The 16686-nt window shown below is 48.3% G+C and overlaps 2 long non-coding RNA genes across 2 annotated transcripts; both read left to right on the top strand.

Annotated features, from left to right (window-relative positions):
- Nucleotides 1–279: 279 nt before the first annotated feature.
- LOC311432725 lies at nt 280–8385 on the top strand. Its single transcript, XR_014690264.1, has 8 exons — nt 280–1129; nt 1277–1378; nt 2065–2163; nt 2879–2952; nt 3383–3528; nt 4603–5000; nt 5795–6593; nt 7066–8385. It is a non-coding gene; the product is annotated as an uncharacterized lncRNA (long non-coding RNA).
- A 4994-nt stretch (nt 8386–13379) lies between these two features.
- On the top strand, nt 13380–16356 carry LOC311431710. Its single transcript, XR_014689593.1, has 5 exons — nt 13380–14176; nt 14298–14347; nt 14733–14826; nt 15787–15916; nt 16103–16356. It is a non-coding gene; the product is annotated as an uncharacterized lncRNA (long non-coding RNA).
- Nucleotides 16357–16686: the final 330 nt, after the last annotated feature.

Consider the following 16686-nt stretch of genomic DNA (forward strand, 5'->3'; position numbering starts at 1 on the left):
GGCTCTGTCTGTTGCTCAGTCTTTGGTACGAGAGGCTAAACTTTGTCCCGCCTCAGCTTTCGGAGTTGTCCTAGGAATAGACCGGTGCTTGCGGGGCTTTCCAGGACGCTGGTTGCGGTCAGTGAGGACAGACGTGAGAGGCAATTTCTGTCTGTCTGTCTGTCTGTCTCTTGGTTATGTCCCAAGAGTTTTGCTTGAACTGTGTGCAACAAAGGAGGCCTTGGGCCTGTACTGAGCAGCGAGAGAGCAAAACTCTGCGTAAGCACTGGCCATGGCAACGTCGCTTGGGAGTTGAGCGGCTGGGGGTCTTTCCAGAGGTGGGGGGTCTTCCCAGCGGAACTCGGTACGCAGGCAGAAACGTGACCTTCGAGGTCTTTGTTTGTCTTGCGCTGCAGCTGTGGTATTTGCCCCATAACTGTATGGAGTTGCTGAATTCTAGAGGGGATGATGATAGAGACGTCCCTGGTTCAGCCTTTTTTTTGCCGCAGTCCTTGCAGAAGTTCTGGAAAAATGAGTAGTATCCTTCTCTTTAAGTTCACCTTTTAAAGAGTTCTTCCTGCAGACTCCTGTCTCCGTGGTTTAGGTACGTGATTTGTGTGAAACAGAGCCAGGCTTTCCTGTTAACGAGTGCCCTGATTGAAATTCCCTGTTGTTGGAGAACAAGAACCATCAGTGGTGCTTGGCAGTTTAAAACCTCTTGGCTTACGCAAAGGCTAACTTGCCAAAGCGATTGGGAAGTAGCCTAAAGTTCAGTAAATGCGCTGAATAGAAAAGGCCGTCTTCTTGACGGGAAAAGAGCTTTGCAGAACGTGAGCTTTGTTTCCCGTAGGGCTCCCTGCTTGCCCACCTGTTCAGCGATTACTGCAGGCTTTGACTGGTCCCCTCAGGCCCAATATCGCACACGTGCTGTGCTGCAGACGGTGCCTTAGCTTCCTTGCCGTCTCGTGCTGCGTTACTTGTACCTGCGGAAAACTTACTTCAGTGTCACAGAAACCCCGTGGGAAGCGTTCCCGACTCACGCCGGTAGGACCATCCCGTCGCGGCTGGTAAAATCCAGGAGCAGGACGATGCTTGGAAGAACGTCACCTATGGAGGAGAAGACAACAGCCTCCTTCCTGTTAGGCAACAGGTTTCCAAGACTGGTTTCCCCACCCCCCTGTGCGTTTTGAAGGAGGCAGTCCCTAAGCTGATGCAATCCAACTATCCAACTGCATCTAAGATGCTGGTTGTTACTTCCATAAGCTATAAAGGAGCTTAATGTGTTCTGTGTTTTTAGGTCGAGGCTTGCGTGCGTGAGTTTGGCTTGTCGCGATGGCCGGTGTAGATGATCGCTCACGTGCCCCAAAGCTCCTTGTGCTGATGCTGGATCTGCCCCACGGTAAAGGACCGCATGCTGTGTGTTCAGCTTTTCTTCCTTACCGTGTCGTCCGTATGTATGTATGTATTTACTTCTCTGAAGGAAAGGGTGGATTTTTCGTGGGTCCCTCTGTGCGCGTCTCGAACCAGGCTGCAGTAAATACGCGTAAGCGAGTAGGCTGCTGCAGCGCGTCCTGGACAGTATCAGGGTGCTACTCTGCTAGCAGTGGAGAGCTGGGTGAAGGTGCCCAGGGTAAGGGCTTGTTCTGCCTCAAGTTGAACAGAAAGTTTCAGGAGTTGAGCATCCCAGGGGATGTTTGTAGGACTGCTGTTAGACGATAAAGGTTCGGATGGCTGTCGACGAAGGGGATTTTGTTGGTTCTTTTTCGATAGCTGTTCCTGCCAAAGATCGCGTCGGTCACAAAAGGTAGTAGTAACCTTGCGGTTTCTATGTTCTGTAGCGTTTGTACTAAAATACACTGGCAGATGAATAAATGAGCAGGTACAAATACACGTGACTCTGTAGCTGAGACTAAATAACGTGCAGTTTCTTCTGTGTTTTATCTTTCAAAGCACATTGTTGCTGAGCGCCTGAGCTTTTTGCTCGCGTTACCGAGGAAAGGAATGGCAGTGCTTCTTCCCCCCTCATCTCTTTTTTTTTTTTTTTTTTTTTTCCCCCCCCCCTCTCCTCTTCTTCCTCGATGACAGGGACTCGAAATGTTTTCCTCGGATGTCCACGTGAAAAACGAAATAAATAAATAAATGCTGATGGTGAAGACACTGACAGAATTGGGTGACATTTTCAAGGTAGAGGAGGGGCGAAGAATGTGGAAATTCCTGGTACATTAGTGGTGCTCTGTTAACAAAACTGACGTATACGCCACTTGCTGTTCCTAGTTTTTTGGTTTGGTTTTCCTTTCAGTAGTCTCCCCGAAGGCTTTTGCGGACACACGGTGTATCTTTTCTGTTCTTCCAGTATTCGTTTGTCAGGAAGGACGACCATGCAATCCGAGGGCTGTGGACAACCATCTACCAGGTGGTTGTTGCAGCCTCCATCGGTCATGTTATTTGTGCTTTTAGCTCGCCCTCTCCAATATCTTGAGTTGAATTTTTTTTTTTTTTTTTTTTGGCAACGCTATGTTTGCAGTGATAGCATTGCTGCCGAGGTATTTTTGACTAAAAATGATCTTAACTGTAGTAGTGAATTCACAGAGTGTGGCTTTGTGTAACGACTCCTGCGATCACAACTTTTTTTTTTTTTTTTTCCTTTGTCACAGATAGGAGGAAAGCTCTTTCCAGAGAGATGGAAAGAAAGTTGTTTCAGAATACGTTCAGAATGTCTGAAGTTGTTTTGGAATTTTTTTTTGTTTGTTTTGTTTAGTAGTTAACGGTAGTACAGCCCACAGAGCAATTTCTTTGTGCGTGAGAACTCGCGGGTTAACTGAAAGTTACTTGTTTTATTATAAAACTAGGATTTGAAGCCACGGGCATTCAGAAATGCATATGATATGTCTTGTCACAGTCTTCTAGATCAGCTAACCGGAATGAGAACCAATCTTCTGAAAACACGCAGGGATATTGTGGGGCAGGATGAAGGTAAATGGGCACAATTATTTATTAATATTCTGGTACAGCTATTTAATTCACCTAAGTAGTGTTTCTGTCCTCGGTGTGGGAGAGGAAGTAGACTTTGCATCGTTTCTTGGGTCAGTCGTCCTTCCCTAGATTCCGAAGGAAAAGAATGAAATTTCTGCCTTCTGTCACAAAACATGTTGTGCGTGCTTGGAATTTGAAAATTAAGTTTCATGGGTGAGCTTTCCTGTGCAACAGGATGCAGTAGATGTTCTTATAGTGATGGTGAAAGGAAAGAGGGGCTTTATTTGCCTTTTGCTTTTCCTTTGTTTTGTAGAGGGAGGAAATAGTGATTTCTAGATCTTAAATGCTAACACTGGAAATGGAAGCATGCGAGGCTTGTATTTCCTTAGTCTTAAGGTAGACTAAATTTAGATACCTTGTTCTGCTGCAGACTGCCTTCACGGCGTTCCTGTTGCTCAAAGGGGAAATCATCAGGAGTAGTTGAAAATGATGCCTTCACCCCTTCGGGAGATTGATCCAGATCAACCAAAAAGGCTTCTTCATACACTTGGCAGTCTGTTCAAACAGGATGAGAAGGTAGGAGAAGTCTTGCTATCTGCTGTATCATTATTTGAAAAGTAACTGAATTGTAACACGGAGGCAAATACTCTGGTAGTGAATTGACGAAGCAATTGTTTTTTACTTATATTTAAAAAAAAAAAAAAGTCTTTTCAGGGTACGATGATAGATGAAGCAGATAAATTTGTTGCTGGGCCTCAGAATAAGATCAAGCGTCCTGGAGAGCCCAATACTCCAGCATCACTAAAGAGAGAAGGCGTAGCATGTCGCCGCTATTGCGACGGCCACAATCACCGTTGTGACAAACCATGTTGGTGGGAAAGGGCCACCCTGTGCTGCTGGATCTCCGTCACCATATCTGAACCTCAAAGGCATGCCAACAAATAAAAGTATGTTGGAGTTGTTGTAGTACAGGAACTTGTGTGGTCATAAATGGACATAGTGTGCAGGAAAAAAAAAAAAAAGGTCTCCGTGCTTTCTGTGTTAATTCAAAAGGACACGTAAGTTTTAGAGTTAATTGGGACTGAATTTCTTTGGTCGGCTTAGACAAACAGGCTGTTGCTATAGGTAACGAAGTCCTGAATGAGCAATAATTTGGAACTGTTTCTAAAAAGTGCTGAAACCTTTCACCACGATGGTTTGGCGGTAGCAAGGATTTCATTTCAGCTTTTAATTCTCATTTGTGTATTCTATAGTGGGGAAGGGAGAAGTGGGGAAGGAAAGTGTGTAAAAAAAAAAAAAAAAAAAAAAAATTTTAAATTTCTCACAAATAGTAATTTACCCACCTGTTGCAGCAGAGTCGAAAGAAAAATTTTCTGGAACTGGGGGAAGGAGGGGAAACTTTAGTTTACTTTAGTCACTGAAATGGGAATACAGCAAATAACTTCACGACAGTCATATGAGACGGTAGCAGCCCAAAAGGAGGTATTCCTGTGGTTGCGTCAAAGGGTGAATAAAACTACTGAAGTGATCTGACAGTGCTGAGTAACTCTCTCCACAGTACTTTCAACAAGAAGGGATGCAGAATAATGTCCTTCTGTGTTTTTTGATCCTGCAGTTATATGCACTACTAAGCTCCTTCTTAATTTTCAGACACTGGTATCAGTACTGTCCAAGATGGTAATGGAGAGAAGAAAGCAGAAAACTGTCAGTTGCTGGAAAAGCAAATTGATGGCTTGTCTGTGCAAATGGCTTCTTCGGTTCCAGCTGTTAAGGGAGAGGATGAAATGTCACCTGGTGACTTAGACTCTCTACATGATGAGTTCAATTGCTTAAATGATGCAAAGATGGCTTGGATCGTAAACCTGGTACCAGTGCACTTGTTCGAGGGCCTCTAAATTACAGCGTGGCTGGAGATGACCAAAAACGAGTGATGGAGTCTACTTCTGCATCTGTGCCAAATTGATTTAAAATAACACCTACAATGTTGGAGGGAAGCGATGCTGGTATTAAAATCAGAGTGGTGAAAGAGGTTTGCAAACGTGGAAGAAGTAAGTTCTTTATTAGTGTATTAAAAATAGGCTAGGGGTACAGAAGACTTTTTCTTGAAATGAGGATCTATTTTGAAAATAAAACCTCAGATTTGGAATGATTTTTGATTACTCGTGTACAAGTAGTGGAAGAACAAGAAAGTAAGTACATGTATTCAGAGTCCAACTTTATATCCTCACCGTCCTTACTGCAGCACTCTTAAGCAGGCTTAGTCACAGCGCCATTCGTGTTTTCATAGTTGGTTCAGAGAAGAAAACACAGAAACCAATGAAAAAATACTGTTGTTTCACATCTAAGGTGTCCGGTTCATTCTTTTGCGCTACTTTTTTTTTTTTTTTTTTTGTTAAACTTTATACGAGACAATCGTGCTCATGCTCCACATAGATCGGTCATCTTGTAAAGAGTAGTTATCTTAAACCTCTGCTTTCAAAAATGACAGCTCTAGGTTGAAACGTGGCTTGGTATCCCTTTGTTTCTATTAACTGCTGATCATGGCAGCGTGTTCGTGGAGATGCAAGGCTTCTCTGCTGATTAAACCTAGTCTGCATTTTCCAAGGGCAGGTGTTTCTAGATACTGCTCTTTTAAGAGAACAAAATTCAGCGTTACATTTGAATATCAGCTAATCGATATCACTTCAAATTATTGGTATGCTGGCTTTTTTTTCTTACGTGCATTACTGTATGCAGAAATGGGAAACTCTAGGCTTTGTTGTTTTTCCTTTGGCTCTTGAGATTTACTGAAAATGCATTTACAAGATCTGTTTCTAATATCTGTTTGGATCTCTTCTTTAAGATCGTGAAAAAAATCTTCTCTCTTCTTGAGGAGGTACGTACAAGGACGGATGGAAACTCAGAAGTATTTCATTGAATTTGCTATAAGGGAAGGAGCAAGGTTTGTATAGATACGAATGATTCGGAGTTAAACGCTAACGTTGTTCATGATAGCAAATCTCAGTCTTTTCCAAAACAAGTGTTTTGTTTTGACATGCTTAAATTATTACAGTTTCAGCGGTCAAACTGCCGTTGTATTTTCTGAAGTAAATGGTCGTTACCTAGAGCTGAAGTGTGAAATAGAAAGATACGGGTGGTTATGGAAGAAAGACCCAGAATTTGCGTGGGTTGGGGAAAGATGGCTGTATCAAATTAAATTTGCCATTCTGGCGTCAGAAATGAGGGAAGCTCTTCCATGCTGGAAACAGAGAGCCTCTGCTAATACTGTTTGTCGTGGCAAAATAATACTGAGTTATTTAACTGCTGTTTTTGGAAGAAGAAATGAAATTACTTCCCTAGGTTTAAAAATCGTGTCTTAATACAGCACTTAGAGAGAACGCTAGAGGAGCTAGAGTTCAACAGCCTACCCAACAGAGTTAATCAGGTGAACGGTAGATAATAGTGTACCAGCCAGAGGAATACGGACCGGGAATGAGTTTGCTGTGCCGCAGAAGAGTGGAAGAGGACGTAGCTGTTGCCCTCGCCATCCTGGCAGTCAAGTGATCTTACTGTCAGAGTCCGAGAAGAAGCAGCAGAGCTTTAACTTTACGAACCTCTATCGGCAGAAGCTGGGCTGTAACCTTAAGGACGTGCTATGAAAGGTGTGGCTTTTTTCCTGTGGAGGGTGCTCTTTGCTCAACAGGCTGAAAAAAATAACCATTGCTGCCCCTCCTGCAGGTGGTGAGAATTTACTCACTTGAATACTGTCATTAGCCGTTTTACGTGCAATAGGCAGTGGATCGCACTAAAATGGGGCACTGTCAAATGCACACAGTGTCTGCATTGTGGAGAGATCCCATCTGTTGTGTGTCCCCCCCCCCCCCCAATAAAAACAAACAAACAAACAAAACTCCCAGAAACACCTGCACTGGTAATATTGCATGTTGCCAGCACAGAGACGAGGGTCATGTTCCCGAGAACTGCTAGCCATGCCTTTAAACTTGAGATTCAGCGTAGATCGAGAGTAAAGAAACTGCTGTTGTGTTAATGAAAGCTAAAGACAGCCCTGTGACTGTTACCACTTGGTGGTTACTAAACAATCTACCTCAGACTCTCTTCTGTTTTTATCTGCAGACATTATGAAAGCGCACCTGAGGCTTCCCAGGTCCCTGACTTCAGTTCTCTTTCATCCCGTGAGGAGGACGGAGATTCTTCAGGTGGCCTTGCCTTGGCACACGCTGTGCTTTGGAAGCACTAAAAAGAAATGCTTTTAAAAGTGTGCATTTATTTTAATGTTCATACAAAAGAGATTGGTTTTGAACAGTGTTGTTACCGGATCACTAATTTGATATTTTAACTGTATACATTTTTTTGAACATAGGTGTGTGTGTGTGTGTGTGTGTGTATATGTGTATATATATAAAAAAAATAAACCGTTTTATTAATTCTCGTTAAGTGCTGATCTGAGGAGTCTGTAATGGGCAGCGCTGAATTCCTCGAATTGTCTGTCACCAACAGACCGCTAATATTTTTTGTGAAACCAGTCTGCATATCCTGAAACCCCACTTCTGGTAATAGCTGCGGAATGTGTTTGTTACTTACCTCCCGGTAGCACGTACCCTGGAGCACCTGCCTCATCAGTCAGCTCAGCCTGTACAGGGTGTACATTTTTGCTCCAAGGCTAAAGTGTTAAAGACACCAAGTTCCAGCTTACCAAATCCTTGGTTACCCGAGTTAATATCCTCCCTTCCGTTCCTCTTACTCTTTTGTTCAAAGGTAATGTTGTGAATCACAGAAAATGCAACGAAGACTGGAGCACCTGCACGTAATTAATATTTTCCTTTTAAACGGTAATATGCCAGTAGTAAGTGGCTCTTCAGATAATTTTATTTTCGGTTGTTCTCATTTAAAAACAGTCTCCTGCTCCTTTAACAGCTTTCTTTTAAAAGACAGGTTGAAGTTGTGCTGGCGTTAACAAGCTCTTCACAAGGTACTGGGGCTGTCCTGAGGATTCCACTTGACCAGCCAGCAGAAGAGGCAGGGAAACATACTTACATTGATGGCCTGAACTTCTCTTCCTATTACTCTTTTTAGTACTAGCCAGCGTGTGTGAGACATCTTTTCCTTCTCCTGTGAAGCAGTGGGCTGGTCTTTCTGGAAGAGGTTGTTTGACCATTGGAATTACACCAGTGAGATTCAAGAAGGAAATAAAATCCAAAAGCAGCAGCGTATCTTTATTACTACGTTAAGTGAGAAAGTGACACTTGGAACGAACTCGTTATAAACAATTCTGAACTCTTTTCTTAGCGGGAACGTACTTATCTGTACCGTTGAACGTACTTGAAAAAAAAACAAACAAACCACAGGAGTACCTTGGAATACATAGGGCGATTCATCCCTTCAGGATCATTACACGGCAGCTGTATGTCACCACAATACACCTCTTTTGCTTAATGGTGGACTTCTAAGAGGGAATTTACTTGGGTCAGGTATACTGTGTGTATGTGGTTTTATGCACGTAGAACTGCCTGTACTACACTATCTTTTAAATAGGTGGTGGTAAGAGGAGACAGCTTTCTTCTAGTAGATTCTTACTTAAGTTTCTTTAGTGATTCCGGGGGCGCTCACTTGACCGTGATGTGCCTGACCTGGTTAGCATCTAAACCTCCTCCTCTGATGCGGTACAGCTGTCTGCTAAATTAGTTACAGAAAGATGGTGACTTTAACTCAGACAGTTCTCTCTTACCTCGCTATTGTTTTATCTGGATAATTTGAATTTGGATTAGAGCAGCGGAGGGAAAAGATGCCTTACACTGAAACGGACGCGAGTCTGTGAGAAGAAAGCCAGGCGTCCTTGGAGACTGTGCCAATGAAAAGGCGAAGAAAAATGAGTGGAATAAATCTGAGTGCACATAGTCCTGCATCCCGAAGGGAGCACAGAAGGAAGGTTGCTTGCTTAGAAGAGCAGTGGATGCTTCGTGCCCGCCTTAAAGAGAATATTAACAGAGAGAATTCTTTGTAAGACAAGCTGCCCCGCGGGGTGTGGGTAGCAAATACGTTGGAAAAAATACAGCCACAAGCTCCGAATGGCACAGTAGGCGAGCTGTGATCCGCCCGACAAGGCCTCCCGCGGGCGCCCTCTGCCGCCACCTGCTGGTGGGAAAGGGGTACTGCAGGCGGCCGAGGGGCGCGCATGCGCGGTGGCACCGGCGGGCGCCCTCTGCCGCCACCTGCTGCTGTTATTCGGGTACTGCAGGCGGCCGAGGGGCGCGCATAGCGCGGTGACTCCCGCGGGCGCCCTCTGCCGCCACCTGCTGGTGGAAAACGAGTACTGCAGGCGTCCGGGGGGCGCGCATGCGCGGTGGGGGTCCGGTGGCGCCCCCTGCCGCCACCTGCTGGTGGTAAAGGGGTACTGCAGGCAGCCGAAGGGCGCGCATGCGCGGTGACGCCCACGTGCGCCCTCTACCGCCACCTGCTGGTGGGAAGCGAGTACTGCAGGCGGCCGGGCGCCACGAATGCGCCATGACGCCCGTGGGCACCCTCTGCCGCCATCTGCTGGTGGAAAACGAGTACTGCAGGCGGTCGGGGGGCGCGCATAGCGCGGTGACGCCCGCGGGCGCCCTCTGCCGCCACCTGCTGGTGGGAAGCGAGTTCTGCAGGCGGCCGGGGGACGCGCATGGGCGGTGGGGTCCGGTGGCGCCCTCTGCCGCCACCTGCTGGTGCAAAACGAATACTGCAGGCGGCCGGGGGACGCGCATGCGCGTTGGCACCCGCGGGCGCCCTCTGCCGCCACCTGCTGGTGGTAAAGGGGTACTGCAGGCGGCCGGGGGACGCGCATGCGCCGTGGGGTCCGGTGGCGCCCTCTGCCGCCACCTGCTGTTGGGAAACGGGTACTGCAGGCGGCCGGGGGACGCGCATGCGCCGTGGGGTCCGGTGGCGCCCTCTGCCGCCACCTGCTGTTGGGAAACGGGTACTGCAGGCGGCCGGGGGACGCGCATGCCCGTTGGCACCCGCGGGCGCCCTCTGCCGCCACCTGCTGTTGGGAAAGGGGTACTGCAGGCGGCAGGGGGGCGCGCTTGCGCGGTGGGGTCCGGTGGCGCCCTCTGCCGCCACCTGCTGTTGGGAAAGGGGTACTGCAGGCAGCCGGGGGGCGCGCATGCGCGGTGTCGCCCGCGTGCGCCCTCTGCCGCCACCTGCTGGTGGGAAGCGAGTACTGCAGGCGTCCGGGGGGCGCGCATGCGCGGTGGGGCCCGGGGGCGCCCTCTGCCGCCACCTGCTGGTGGAGAACGAGTACTGCAGGCGGCCGAGGGGGGCGCATGCGCGGTGGGGCCCGGGGGCGCCCTCTGCCGCCTCCTGCTGGTGGAAAACGAGTACTGCAGGCGGCCGTGGGGCCGTGCATGCGCGTTGCTTATTACGTCGTTGTTTTTTTTGATGTGTAATTTCCTACGCTCCTAGATTTTTCTTCATATGTAAATCACACAGAATCACAGATCTTCTAGGTTGGAAGAGACCTCAAGATCATTGAGTCCAAGCTCTGACCTAACACTAAAGTTTGAGCTAATTCCCGTGGAAAATATTTCATTTACTTTCTTGGTTGTATTGTCCTTTCTATGTTCGAAGCTGAGGCATAAATACGGTAAATTTTGCTTCTAGAAACACCCCAGTTCTTTTGTCTGCACTCTGCATGCTGTAAACTAGGGATAGGCACAAAAAAAAACAAATAAATAAATAAATAAAAGAACACAGCTGCTGCTGCTCCTGCTCTCTTTCTTGTGGTTTGCCCCCTCCTCTTTCCCAGGTGATTGGGTTTGGGTGCTGGGCAGGGCCAAATGGTATAGGAGCCCCAGGCACGGCATCAGAGAGCTCCTTCTGCCCGGGCTGCTCTTTGGGGTCAGTGCTTTGTTGATGCTTCTGTTAGCTACATGCAGGGTTCTTTTGGTGGGTCAGGGTCTGGTACGATCTTTTAGAGGAAACCGATCTAGTAGTATGTGCATTTATTGCTTGAAGCTCTTTGGAGGTGATTAATTGTTATAGCACATTTATGGATAGGACGTCAATGTTATTTTGTGCGTTTGCTTTGTTGTTCTAGGTCCCTCGTGATTTTTGCAGGGTTACAGGGCAGATGCCACCAAATCTACCCCTTTTGTTGTTTTTGTTTTGTTTGATTTTTTTTTTTTCTTGATTTTTCTTTTTCTTTTTTGGAAGGGGGTTTGGGATTTGAGCGTCCTATTTTTTTGGGTTTGGGATTTGAGCATCTCAATTTTGCGGGTTTGGGATTTGAGCGTCTTAATTTATTGGGTTAGGGGTTTTAGGCATAGGACTTCAGGGGTTTAGTGTGGTAAATAGTTTGGGTTAGGTCCGTAGGGGTTTCGAGGATGTTTAGGGATAGGGCTTGAGGCTTTTTTGTGTAAGGGCGGGAAGGGCTAGGGTTACAGTGAGTGCTGTTAAATGTAGTTCTCGAAAGCTCGGCCTCTGATTGGCCGTGCTGGCTGTCCAGGGAATTCTGGTAGGTGTAGTTTTCCGGCACCAGGCTTCCGGTAGGCCGTGTTGACTGCCCGGAGCATGCCGGGAGATGTAGTTCTGGGACTCCGGACCTCCGGGAGGCCATGTTGAGCGCCCAGAGCATGCCTGGAAATGAAGTTCTCGGGAACCAGGGTTGGGCTTAGGGACTAGGGCTGGGGCTAGGGTTAGAGTTTAGGGTGAGGGTTGGGGTTAGGGTTAGGGCTAGTGAATGCTGGTTCTCTGTGTTTGCAGATGACGGTGAGCGTGTTTAAACTAATTCCAGTTGAAGAAGTTTCAGTTACTTGCTTGGTGCCGTTATCAGTTCAACATTAAAAGCTGCAGCAAAAGCAAAAGGGGATTTTTGCTTCTAGAAACACCACAGGTCTCTTGTCTGCTCTCTGAATGTTTTTGAGATAAAACAGATTTTAAAAAACAAAGGAAAGGAAAACAAAACAAAACACAGCTGCTCCTTTTGCTCTCTTCCTACTTTCATGTGCTTTGCCCCTCCCCTTTCCCAGGTGATTGGGTTTGGGTGCTGGGCGGGGCTAAATGCTATATGAGCCCCAGGCATGCCATCAGAGAGCTCCTTCTGCCTGGGCTGCTCTTTTGGGGACAGTGCTTTGTTTTTCCTTCTGTCCGTTGCAGGGTTGTTTAGGCAGGCTGGAGTCTATGGATTTCTGGATTTTAAGTGCTTGGAATTCACTTAGTAGAGGGATGTTTAGTAGGGGCTGCTGGCTCAGTTTGGGGTGCGGTTGTCACTGCAGTTATTTTCCTACAGCCAATAGAGTAAAATTCCAGTTTGCCTTTTAGAGGTGCTATAAGTGGGTAAAGAGAACAGATGGAAGCGTGTGCCACGTGGGGTAGGCAAGCGGCTGAGGTACAGGAGGGGATGAGAGCATGTGATTTTTTTTTCTGGGGATGAAATGGACTCAATTTTGTTGGTGTATAATCTGTTCTGCTCCTAGATTTTTCTTTCAGCGTGAAGAAAAGTTTGAGCTAATTCCAGGTAAGAAAGTTCCAGTTACTTGCTGGGTCGTATTGTCCTTTTAATATTCAAAGCTACAGCAAAAGCGTGGGGATTGTTGCTTCTAGAAACACCCCAGTTTTCTTGTCTGCACTCTGCATGCCGTTGAGCTAAAGCAGACTAAAAAATAAATAAATACAGGAAACACACACACAAAAAACAACAATAACAAAAACAACAACAACAACAAAAAAACACACCATTGGGTGACGTGTTGTGAACGCAACGATCATTTAATCCCTTTGTTTTCCCAGGTGGTGTGGATGATACTGGTTGCACTGTTGGAGCTTGGATTTGGAGAGGAACAGGTGAGCATAGTTGTATGTTGCATCAGCAGTAGTCAGCGTTGTGGAGAAGGTGGGCATCATGACCGGCATGCTAGTGAATGCTGGTACTCTGTTTTTGCAGCTGATGATGAGCCTGGCAATTGACTAAGATGACGACCAGTGCCTGTGTATTTCTTGAGGCGGAGGGAATTTACCATGCAGCAACCTGAGAGCTAAGTTGGGGGGCACCTGGTATTTGCATATCTGGGGTGGCTAATGGGAGCTGGGAGCCAGAGCAGCGTGGAGCCAGCTGGCTGAAAATACTTGGTGCCGCTGCGAGGGTGGTTCAGGCTGGGTCACGTTCAGGCTGCTTGTGGCCGGGTCACCAGGCTAATAGAAGCAGCGGGATTATTTTGTAGCGTGAGTGCGTGCGCCAGGCAGGACAGTTTCCTTCTGTTCGTCTGTCCTGTAGTGTTGCTTCTGCAATGTCTGTTCTGTGCTTCTCGGGTCTTGATATCCTTCTAGCTTTTGACACTGGACTGACCAGACAGGGGACTTGGTAGCGGTGCTGAAGGGCCTCAGTGCTTGTTCTGTCATCGTGGCTCTGATCCGATGTATAGGCGCCGGTAGAATATTGATAGATTGATCGTATAAATTCAAGACTGCTTTCTGCTTTGGGTATGCACGATAGGTGGAGAGATCCCCCCGTGCATCCAGCGCTGCAATAAAGAATATACCGCTTAAAGGAATTTCGGCTTCAATCTTTGAATCATATGGGGTTTTCAGTCCCCATCCTTCTGGTCTCTTGTCTTGAAGGAAGGCTTTTTAGGCCTCCATCACCCCAGTTCTGGCAGTGTCTTCCAGTCGCGTGTCGTGACATTTGAGTCTCTCCTTGGGTCTGGTGCAGAGCACCTGTTGTGACTTGCTGTTGCCATAGGGCTTCCCTCCGGGGGTCACTTTTTCTTGCGCCTTGTGTTGTGTGTTTTGTTTGTAGTGTTTGCGGCATGCCTGTGTGTGTATGTGTTTGGTCTGGAGCTGTCCTGCCTGGCAGTTAGTGATGACAGCTAACGTGGCAGTGCATGGGTGTGCTAATACATTGTCCGGACTGTGTTGGCGAAGACATCTGGTCTGCCTCTGCGCACGTACTGAAGGGCAGCAGGCACAGTCATCTCTGTGGTGTTTGTCAGATGTGTGTGTGGGGGGGAAGAGTTGAGCTGCTTGCGAGCAGCTGCTCGCATAGTGCTTGAACGGTGTGCTTGAGGAGGAGGTCTGTGGAATCTTGAAAGCTTACAGATAAGGGGTTTTTGAAACTTTTATTTTTATTTCTCTCCTGTCCCCAGTGGAGTGTAAACCTTTGGAGGAACCTGTCACAGGAAAGAGCTCCTTCCGGAACTGTTCAGCGCTCCGTAGGCAGCTCGGTGACTGGCTTGGTCTACTTCTGAGGTGTGCTGAGGTATGGGGGCTGCTGTTTTGAAATGATAATATTGTAAACGGGGTCCCTTTGTGTTGTTGAGGGATGGGTGCTAATGCTGGCAGCTGAATGATTATCTTGTGACCGTTTTCATTTGTTAAAGCTGAAACACAGTGTACAACGCGGGACTTGACCGGAGCTGCTTTTGGCAAGGTGAGCGATGAACAGATGTAGCAGGTACTTTAGGGGTGCAGTTGTCACTGCAGTTACTTAACTGCACAAAGTACAGTAAAAATCCTGTTTATATTTCAGGGGTGTTGTAGCTGGCCTAAGAGAGCAGATGGAAGCATCTGCCTCGAGGGCAGGTGAGGGAGCAGAGGTTAGGGAGCAGATGAGAGTAACTGTCCCAGCTGTGCTGTGGCTTTGGATGCTGCTTCAGCCTATGCTTTTCTTTTTGTTTCACAGGTGTGTCGCACAGGCTCAGAGGGGCCAAGCTGCACTCTGAAGAGCAGCACGGGAAGGGCGGGCTGTTTGTGAGCTGGATTGGAGCAGAACTGCCAAGCAGCACGAGGTGACTGCGAAGGGTCTTGCTTTGCAGGTGCCATGGCAGGCTCTCCACAGAAGCGGTTGAGGATTTGAGAAGAGGTTGCAGATCATCGAGGAGCGACACGTGCAGGGACGGCTTGAAAACGGTATGGCTGCTTTCTCTTCTGTTTATCAGGTGTCCCAGGCGACGTGGGCTGTGATGTTAGCCTTTAGGATCGGAACAAAGCAGGTGCTGATGGCGGTCTTCTTCGGTAGGCAAAGAGGTGCCCGAAGCCCCCTCCTGTGCAGCCTGAGCACGCCTCGCTGAGGGTGAAGCTTGCTTTCCAGCAGTTCTGGAAACTGTGTTGAGGCTGAAATGCTGCGTCTGTGTTCGGGTTGGGGTTGCACCTTGATGAGTGTAGGGATGGGTTTTAAGTGGGTGCAGCGGAGGGCCCGGCCCCAGTGTCCTGTAGTGTGTTTTGACCCATCAGCATAGCCTTTTAGTTCTTAGCCTACTTAAGTAAGTGATTTTTCCTGTGAGTGGAATGGAATTGACTTTTTCTTTGGTGTGTAATCTATTCTGCTCCTAGATTTTTCTTTCTGTGTAAATAAAAGTTTGAGCTAATTCCAGCAGGAAAAGCTTCAGTTACTTGCTTGGTGGTAATGTCATTCTAACATTCAAAGCTGCAGCGAAAGCATGGGGATTGTTGCTTCTAGAAACACCCCAGTTCTCCTGTCTGCCCTCTGCATGCTGTTGAGCTAAGCCTTATAAATAAGTAAATAAACCACAGCTGCTGCTCCTCCTCTTTCTACTTTCATGTGCTTTGCCCCTCCCCTTTTCCAGGTGATTGGGTTTGGGTGCTGGGTGGGACCAAAAGGTATATGAGCCCCAAGTATGCCGTCAGAGAGCTCCTTCTGCCTGGGCTGCTCTTTGGGGGTAAGTGCTTTGTTTTTCCTTCAGTCAGTTGCCGGGTTCTCTAGGCAGGCTGGAGTCTATGGATTTCTGGAATTCTAAGGGCTTGGAATTCACTTCATAGAGGGATATTTAGCAGAGGTTGCTGGCTCACTTTTTTTTTGGGATGGTGGGATGATACGCTCCTGTGTTTGATCTGTATTTTAATCTCTAGATGAATCAACCCACTCGTGTAACTCTCCAGAGGACTAAAACCAGCTTGATGACATGCTACAAGAGGCTTGACCGCGTTGGTGCAGTATTACCAAGAGACTGAGCGGGGTCACCTTTTTCATCTGCAAAGGGTATGTCTGCCATTACCCCTGCCGGGGCTGCTATGCATTCATGGCCTTGTGGCATTTGTGGACTTCAGTTTGTTTGTTTGTTTGTTTTATTTGTCTGGCTCTGGTCTCTGTGTTTGAGTCCTCTGCATGTGCCGCACTGTTTGCGTATCCATTGTGGATGTGACCTTCTCTCTTTGTTTCTTGTAGCTCAGGGCGTAGGCACGGAAGCTTGAACGAAGCATGAGGGTGAGTGGACAGCAGTGGGGGCCCCGAGTTGCTCGGTGGACTGTGTGAGTCTGCTTCAGCTGTCGGGCCGGCTTTGCAAGTGCCTTGCGACAGCAGAGTACGTCTCCTGCCACGTTTCTGACACGTGCCAGACGTCAGCGGTTCCAGGGTTCCAGTTCCTGAAATGCTGGAGATGCTCGGAGCACGAGAGGGGCTGGGGGAGAGGGGACAGGGGAGAGGGGGGCGGCTGCGGCGGCGGGGGGGGGCAGAGAGGGCAGCAGGAGGAGGTGCCGTTGCGTGCGCGTGGCCGACGCCCCTCTGGATTGGCTGGACTGCTCCGTCCCGAGGCATGCTGGGAGCTGTAGTTCTGCGCTGCCGGGCGGCCACGTGGGCTCCGGGCTGCGCGGCCGGGCCGGGGCCGGGCCGGGGCCGGGCCGTGCGCGCCGGGAGGCGCAGGTTGCCGCTGGCGGCGAGCGCGGTTGCCGGCGGTGAGGCGAGCGAGAGCCTCCGGGGGTGCCTCCTCGGAGCGTCGGGCCGGGAGGGGCGGGGGGTGTTGAGGCCGGGCG

This window comes from Aythya ferina (genome assembly GCF_964211825.1).
Source record: "Aythya ferina genome assembly, chromosome: 2".
In the NCBI taxonomy this organism is placed as follows: Eukaryota; Metazoa; Chordata; class Aves; order Anseriformes; family Anatidae; genus Aythya; species Aythya ferina.